This window comes from Microtus ochrogaster, chromosome 1 (genome assembly GCF_000317375.1).
Source record: "Microtus ochrogaster isolate Prairie Vole_2 chromosome 1, MicOch1.0, whole genome shotgun sequence".
Classification (NCBI taxonomy): Eukaryota; Metazoa; Chordata; class Mammalia; order Rodentia; family Cricetidae; genus Microtus; species Microtus ochrogaster.
In genome coordinates this window covers 74,822,288-74,831,547 of record NC_022009.1, presented here as the reverse complement: position 1 = coordinate 74,831,547, position 9,260 = coordinate 74,822,288, and the positions used below count along the sequence as shown (strand labels likewise).

Sequence of the window (9,260 nt, the reverse complement as noted above, 5' to 3'; positions counted from 1 at the left end):
TGTTGATGACTGGCCACTCCTCATCGTGGACTGTGCTGTTGATGACTGGCCACTCCTCACCGTGGACTGTGCTGTTGATGACTGGCCACTCCTCACCTTGGACTGCGCTGCTGATGGCTGGGCACAGAGTGGTCCAGATGAAAGGCCTGGTCACTGACTGGGTTTAGCTTCACTTCCTGTGCCTTTCCAGTGTGAGAGTCATTTTCATACCTTCATTTGAAATCAGAATAGCATAAAATTTGAAAGCAAAGGAAAAATAAATTGCTAAGAAATAACTATTTGCTTTTTATCTTTTTCATGTGAACTAGTCAGGGCATTATTTCTATTTTTTAAATTTAAAATTATCCAGGGACTTTAAGCTTTTCAGAGAAAATATCTCCATCATCCATAGATCTCACACAAAGTCACATCATATGCCATTTGGCTAGTATGTAAAAGTAAATATTAGGTATCTGAAACATAAAAGTACAACTTTTCAGTGTAGGTGATAGTGCATGATAAGTTATGTTCATAAGCTTCCTGTGTAGAACAACACAGATATCAGAATGTAAAAACACAATTTCAGTGGCAGCAATAAAAGTTCGGGGCCAGGAGTGTTGTTCATCTAATTGAGGGCACTGCCTTCATCTGTCCTCAGGTAGGGAACACTGTCCTGTTTTAAACCATTGAGAGAGAAGGGCTTTATGTTTTAAATTGAAAGCTAATAAATGCTCTTTTTCTCATTAACACCCATGACCTCTCTGGTTTGCGTTCTCATGAACACTGGCCCAGTTTCTCCATCTCTGTTAATCGTGTCGGGAACCTCTGTGTAACATGAATTCTTCTCTAGCCGAACCCTTGTAAATTCACAATACATGCTAATTGTGTGGTCTCCTCAGGAAAGGAAATATCAAAATTAACCTGGCTTGTATTTTTTCTGTCCCCCGCCCCCGACATGTGTATCAGTTGATTGAACTTGGGGAGTCTGTGCAGCATATTCTGATAGTATGAAGTGGCAAGAAACGTTTTTCTTTTTCCTTTTTTTTTTTCTTCAAATAAGCTGTTTGCTGTTAAGCAACAACTACAGGACCTGTAAGGAGGGAGACAGGTGAGGGATAACTGACGATTGGAATACAGGACTCTTGTATTTTATGTTCTTTGCAGTTAGTGTTAGATTTGACTTTTTTTTCATATTTTGCTTTCTCCGAGACAGTTTAATATGAAATTTATGTCTGAATTTCAACTTATGTTTAACTTGGAGCTCATATCCAAGTCCTGGGAGATAGTAACATGTGCACCTAGAAGTCTGTATTCTTTTTTTTTTTTTATTGAGAAAAAAAATTTCCGCCTCCTCCCAGCCTCCCACTCCTCCCCCCTCCCCCCACTCCTCTCCCCCTTTCTCTCGAGTCTGAAGAGCAGTCAGGGTTCCCTGCCCTGTGGAAATTCCAAAGTCCTCCCCCCTCCATCCTGGTCTAGGAAGGTGAACATCCAAACTGGCTAGGCCCCCACAAAGCCAGAACAAGAAGTAGGATCAAAACCCAGTGCCATTGTCCTTGGCTTCTCAGCAACCCTCATTGTCCGCCATATTCAGAGAGTCCGGGTTTATCCCCTGCTTTTCTAGTCACAATCCAGCTGGCCTTGGTGAGCTCCCAATAGATCAGCCCCACTGTCTCCGTGGGTGGGTGCACCCCTCTTGGTCCTTACTTCCTTGCTCATCTTCTCCTTCCTTCTGTTCCTCATTGGTACTTTGGGAGCTCAGTCCAGTGTTCCAGTGTGGGTCTCTGTCTCCATCTCCATCCATCGCCAGATGAAGGTTCTATGGTGATATGCAAAATATTCATCAGTATGGCTATAGGAAGTCTGTATTCTTAATGGCTAAGCTGGTACTACCTTTTTAAAATTTATGAAAAAAAGAATTTAGGCCAAAGCAAGTAACAAAGTATAAATTTTAGAGCCAAGTGATGGGAAAGGCATAGAAACATCACTTGACATGAATATTAGATTTTAGCATAAATGTAGTAAACACAGGACCTTTGTCCCTGCCTTTATTTTAACTTGGTGATCAAACTGTGGGTTTGTTTTTTTCCAACCCAAAGTCACTGGTATCACTTAGGGACTTGTTAAAATACAGACCTACTTCTATCTTATAGTTTAACAATGACTCCCAGGTGCTTCTGAAACTGAAAAGTTTTTTTTCCCATGTATTTGGGGGATAATTAAAGATGTTTATATTAAACCAAGCCCACGTCCTTCACTTGAAACAGTGAAGATGAAATACTGGCATATCTCTGCTCTGCCATTTCCGTGATGGTCAGGATTTATCTGTTATTAATAAATATTTACATTTTCTCCCCGCGATGGTCCTCTGTGTGCTGTGACTTTTGATGTCTGCTTCTCTCTGATATGTCAGCAATGCACAGAAGTACTGAAAGTTCTGTGCTAGTCTGGGTCCACTTGACTCCACTGAGTGCATGTATCACTCGTCTTCCCAAAGAGGTGTTTCAGAAAGCCTGGTGGGCCTGTACTGATAAAGAGAGCGGGTAGAGATTGTAGCAGCCTAGAGAGATGTTTTGTGATTTGTTCAGTAGAGTTGGGACACGAACCGTAAGGAAGTGAACCAGAGAGACAGCAGTGATCCTTATAAGGAATACAAAACAACATAAAAAATAAATGCACTTGTAACATACTATCTAAATCAATTCTAATAATTCATAATGTATATTATTATTTATTTAACACAAATGTGATAGAACCATCTGTTGAATGATTGGAAGGGAAATTTATATATAGAGGTATATAATGAACAAAATTCTTTATTTCTGAGCAATGTAAATACATAGTGTGTAGTATTTCTGAGCAGCTAAATTATATCTTTAAAGTTAATTCTTTGAAATTCAAGTATCAAATGTGAAAGGGGAAAGGGAGCTGTTAATTTGTGTCTGTTTTCCTCTTCGTTTCCCGTCCGTGCTATGGCTGTGGATAGTAATGCACTGGTGAAGAGCATTGCACTTCAAAGTGGCAGTTCTGATGCAGTAACGAAGCTTCCAGCTCAGATAGATACATGAATCTGCTATACTGGTCAGTACCCGAGTTCTACAGGATGACTCATAGATTCTTTTTAAGCAGAGTAGGCATGGCAAGACTGTCCCTAGCATCTATCTCAGAGGTAAACATTTTTTATTTTCTTTGCACCCAAGTGGTTACATAATTGCCATTTTAAGAGATAAGAGTTTTCTTAAGAGACCGAACAGCATAGTATCTGAGAGAACAGTGTGAACTATTGTCACCAGGAATGCAGAACAATCACTTTGTTTTTAACCAGATGGGAATGTTCTGAATTCTTATACCCCGTGACATTTATGAGTTTTGATATTTCCAAAATTGCAAAAAGCCATCTGGCCAAAATGGCTTGGCCTTGCAATCTTATTTAATTCTAGCCAATTATCTTTCTTAGGTTCCTTATAGTTTGCCTTCCACATTTTTATTGTTTATGCAATAACCACTGTAGTAGTAAGCGAAATCTAGTGTTTTAAAGGATACGTATCTATTTAGAATTTCATTTAGCAATCAGAACCTAGAGGTGCATTGTGTAAGCAGGACTTCATTGGCCTCCTGGGTGCTGAACTCGCCATGTTTGCCACCAAAGGTTCCTGTTAGCCAGAGCATTGCTATTTCATGCCACAGCTGTTCGCCAACTTCTCTTCCTGCCTTCCTCCCTTAGTCCTTCCCCCTCTTCCTCTTTCTCCCCTCCCCTCTTTTTGTTCTTGTTTTCTTTCACCTTGAAGAGTAGTCCATTCCTTCAAATGAGCAGGAAGCCGTCTGTGCTTCCTGGAGTCTCCTTTTGCATTCTCTGTTGTCCAGCAGGGTCTCTTCTCCGGCTCTTCTCATTGGTCTTTTCAGGCTCTTGACGCTCACTGTTTGGGGTTGGACATTGCTTCTCCTCTCCCCTGTGCTTCTTCCCCCTCGTTACCCCTGCCTCCCTGTCCTCCACTCTCAGCTCACTCTCACTTCCCATCCCCTCCCCTCCCCCTTCTTCTTCAATCCGTTTTTCTCTCATTCCTAGTCATTGAGCTCAAATACAATAGCATAAGTAGAATACTGAACCTTAATTGAACCTGGCTTGGTAGAGGAGGCACTGGATTGCCCTTGGGTAATTGTGGGCATAAATTTAGAAATTCCATTTTTGTTGATGCTCATAGCTTAGACCATATTATCAAAGAAGGAATAATCCTTATTTCACCTTTTGTTAGGGAATTATAAGGTGAACCAAATTTCCAAAAGCAAAATACTTCTTCATAATTGTTTTTGATATCTTAGGTCAAAATAGGATCTTCAATTCAAAAGAGGATGTGTTGTTCTACTCAAAGACATGTTAGGACATGGTGTTATCTTTTAGGAAAACAAACAGATACAACTTTCTGAAGGAAGCAAACGTTCAGCTTGCAAATCGAGCTCAGGTTAGTTACTACTAGCTGGGTTTTTCTCAAACACCGCCTGGACACTGACTCGTTGCTATCCTTATGTCCCCACAACACACCTCTAGAGAGTTCTCCAAATTCATTCAGGTGAAGTGCATAACCTGTCCATCTTTGCATCTTTCAAAACGTCGAGCATTTTAGTTCCTTGGTAAATTCAAATAGAACAAAGAAGTGTCAATCTCATCCACACTTTGGCCATTATTGTAGCTTATTGTCCATTTGCAGAAACACTTGTGATTTTCACTGCCATTTGGGTTCTCTGGACGGCCAAATTGTGTTTAATTCAGTTTTTTTTTTGTTGTTGTTATTGTTGTTAGCTCATTCTCTTATTTCCTTAGTTGTAAACTACAAATAAGACAAGGATGAAATTTGTGCTATTATCATTTGTGTTGACAAAATACTGGTTATGAAGTGCCCGTCACTGTAATTTATTAGTTCAAAGCAGCCAGAGGGTTTTAAGTGTAGAGGGAAATAGAGAGTATATTTTAAAAGTCTTGTGAACTAGGTAGCAATCAGTGGTACTGTAACTTCTTTTGTAACTTTGATCTGTTTTTTATTGTTGTTCTTTTTCCTTTCAGGAATAAAGATGCAGGCCATTTCCATTGCCTTAAATTTTTTTTTTTTTTTTTTTTGGTAAGTAAGTCAGATTTTACAAAGACTTACAAATTCTACACTCTTTATTTCAGGCTAGCAACCAAATAATTTGAGGTCTTTTTCACTGCCAAAACAACCAGCTATAGTTTTAGGTTCACGAGAAACAAGTATTATTTAGGCAGAATGAAAATGTTAAAAGTAAGAACATGTGTTTATAAAAATATTATCTCTAATCTTCTGTGTGCTCGCTTTTCTTGCAAACTTCCTTTGATTCAGTCGTGTCATTTTATAGGACTTTGTATGTAAGTTTCACTTCCATTACAACAAGTGATACTTTGCTTCTCGAGAGACAGCTATTAAAATTTAGAACGGACTGAAAAGCAGTGAATTATACAACCATGCATAAAACACAGCTACCAGGTCTATACAGACCAGGATCCCCTCCGCTCCTCACTCTGATCCTGTGGCCCTAAGTTCACACAGGGCAGAGGATGTCAATTCTGGAGGCTTGCCAAAACCCCGGGAGTGAGCACCTTTGCTTAGTTCTTTATGCAGCCATCACCCTAGTTGTGCCAGTGCTGAACAGACAGAAGCAGCCGCAAACCTTTAGCTGAAAGGGATCTTGTTTCTTCCAGTAGAACAAAAGCATTCAGATTACCCTAGGCAACATGGCATTATCCACCTTCTCTAAATCCATGGTCAGAAGTGAAAGGAGAGAAAATAATGCTGTTTTGTATTTTAAAGGAGGATTTCACACAGGTGCAGTGAGTCCATCTGTATTTCAGTGGAGTTAGGGGGATTCCTTTTTAGAAGTCAAATTCCTCATCTCATTCACATTCAAGTCTCACAAAAATAAAATGTGTTTGTGTTGCTCTTTGGTAATGCTGCGGGAACCCGCGTGGTCTTCGGAAACCAAATTGCTTTCAAGTGTGGGCCTTCATCATGCCGCGGCCTGAAGATGTGATTTATTAACCTTACCCCTCAAACCCAATGATTTTTTTGTATCATTTGCACTACTTCCTGGTTTATCAAGCTTGACTACATTTGCCTTTTCTTGGAGCAGTGTGGTCTAAAAGTGTGAAATAGAAAACGATTTTGATCTAAGTACATGAAACCGGATGTAAATGTTGTGTGTCAGCTTTGCTCTTACAAAGTGTGATGGAAAATCATGATGCTGGTTGCCTGTGATTAGGCGGTTGGTGATGGATAGTCAACATTGGAGAACTGCTTCCATTCATACAGGTGGAGTCTGTTTCTGTGACATATTCATGGAATTTCCAGCACGCCTGTTACTGTAATGTGTATATGGCATGTGTCCTTGTTAAAATGATGGCACTTTATTTTGTTTTAGTAGTATAAATGGTATGAGAGAACCTAGGTGGGGGAGATTTGCTATTTTTTCCATCAAGCCCTTTGCCCCTAGACATTTAACTGGCCCACTATACCTTTCTGGCAATTATCAATTTGATTTGGTTTGTGTATCACTAATTGAGGTTTCATGTTTTTAAATTTATAATTTCATATAGTGAGTTGAAAGTTGAATTATGTCCTCTAGAAAAACACACGCCAGTTCCCCTTTCTTCCTCATTTAACTTTTCATGGTTTGATTCCCTGCAGACAGCTATTGTGTTAAACTAGTAAGTGTAAAATTTCTAAAAGCAAAGTGGTCATATCTTTTAAACAATACATATTTCAGTATGTTGTTCTTTTTATTATTGCTGCTGTCAGTGCTTTACTGTCCCTGATCTATAAACTAAGCTTTGGTATAGGTGTGTATGTACACGAATCCCTTATTTCTTAACAAATTTTCATTCGTTTTTTAGTCAACTCTTTTCCAAAAATATTAAATTCCAGAAAAACCACAGTTGATAGGTTCTATAGTGTGTGCTGTCCCCAGCAGTACAGTGACATGTAGAGCCATACCACTTCCTGCCAGCAGTGATGTGAAGCATCCCTTTCTCTAGTGTATCTGCTCTGTGTTCTATACTGGCTGTCTAAGCACCGGGCTTCTCATAAAGTGGCCCAACATTAAGTCACAGAACCTATGTCATTCATCTTATTTCTTCCCAGATACTGTATCTCCTGTGTATCTCAAGAACAGAACTAGTATATAGTATCTGTGACAGAATGAGAGAGAACATTTACATATAGTTAATGCTGTACATTTAAAAATAATTTTGTTATGCATTATTATTGTTAATCTCTTAATGTATCTGTGTATCAACTAAGCTTTATCATTAGTATGTGTATATGAAGTAAACATAGAATGCATAAATAAGGATTGGTATGTCAGAGGTTCAGGTATCATCCTTGATTTTCATTTACCACAAGAAGAAGCTTCTCTGATGTTGAGTAATACACTGATATATGGTATAGCAATATGTCACCAAAGGTCATTTTGTTGTCATATTCATTTAGTGAAGTGAGAACAGTAGGCTTCTCCCCTACAGCCCATGACCTACCTAATCTCAGGTTCCTGACTACATTAATGGTGTAATGTATGGTTCCATTTCATGGAGTAGACCTTAAAGCCAAAGAGTGCCTGTTGACTCCTCCATCTGTGACACTATTGCACTAGTGAATCTTACATGACAATTTTTCTCATAGGTCACAGCATTCATATGGGGGTGGGAACGATGATTCCTTTGCTCCCCTAGTTTATGTGTAGCATCTTCCAGCACTATGCACGTCTATCAGCAGGGAAACTTCTACTCTATATTCTGTAACATAAGTACTCAGCAAAACTAATAAGTAAGTCTTCAGCAATAGAGTCTTCCTGTTAGGTTGTGGAGAGTAACCAATAACATTGGCTATAGCTTGTAATGTTTAGGAGAACCTATGGGAGCCCCTTGGCCAATGACTTAAAAGGTTGTAACCTGTTCCTAGTACTGGAGTGTAGTAGAAGGCCAGTTGTTCATTTCCCAGCTGTCAAGACTCCCAAAATAACCACACAGAAACTGTATTAATTAAATCACTGCTTGGCCAATTAGTTAAGCATATCTCTAGCTAGTTCTTACATCTAGAATTAACCCATCTCCATTATTTTATATTGTGCCATGAAGTTCATGGCTTACTGGCAAGGTTCAGCATGTCTGTCTCCGGCAGTGGCTTCATAGCTTCTCCTGACTCAGCCTTCTTCCTCCCAGCATTGAGTTTAGTTTTCTCTGCCTAACTCTACTCTGTCCTATCAGGCCAAGCCAGTTTCTCTCTTAACCAGTGGTATGCACAGCATACAGAGGAGCATCCCACATCACTGGAGATCTTCCTTGCTAACATAAGCTGTCTAGTTAACGTGTTGTGTCCCTCATTGTAAGGTAACTCCATTTCTTTTATATGTATGTCTATATTTCAGAAAACTTCAGTGGTAGTTTGTTACTCTATGAAAGGCCTTCATTGCTAATTATAATTTAGCGAGACTAGGATAACCAAACCCCAGGGATAACTTTGTTTCTGCCTCCCAGCTATTGGCTGCCATTCCTTTCACTTTTCCCATGTGCAAGTGCCCCAATGACCTTAGTAGGCCCTCAGATCTTAACACAATTGGCACTGTGATGGAAATACCATTCTGGTCTTGGAACCTAGCACATAGGCAGCAAAACCTTCCAAAACAAGACAAAGACCAAGTCCATCAAAGTTCACAGTTCTTTGAAAGTCTCTAAATGTACCAACCTTCTTTTTACTTCATAGTTTCCCTTCCTGTTAACTAAAGTGTGTTAACTCAGGACGTGATTTGGGGGCTCAGCAGCTCTCACTAAGAAAGACTTGCAGCTGTACTTGGGTCCTGAACATCCAGCGTAGTCCCTGGCAGGGTAATGCAGACTTTCTGTTGGCTTAAACCTGTGCTTGATTTATCTTCCCTGATGGTCACCTCATCACAGGAGTGCTGGATTTAACTCGGGTCCTCAAGCTGGTCCATCAAGCATCTTGCTGTTGGAGCCATTTCCCTAGCTCCTGAGGTCTTTATGTAACAGGTTCATGGTTTCCTTTCCTTTCCTATGACACCCCTTCATGGCTGTGCCATGGTTTCTCTTATTCTTCCTGAAGAAGAACAATAGTAAGCTTTGAATTAACTGTCATAAAAATAGCTGAATGACAGTTCCACCAATGATTCCTGATTTTGGGTCTATTTCTTACCACAGTTGTACAGTAGATGTTCACTTTGTTCTATTTGCTGTTATAACATGATGGTACTGGAGAGAGAGAATCAGA

General features: G+C 39.7%; 1 protein-coding gene across 2 annotated transcripts in view; it reads left to right on the top strand.

The window, feature by feature from the left end:
* The window catches only part of Immp2l (inner mitochondrial membrane peptidase subunit 2), a 799,387-nt gene that overhangs the window by 356,161 nt on the left and 433,966 nt on the right, over positions 1 to 9,260 (top strand). The gene's annotated exons all lie outside the window — the stretch shown is intronic.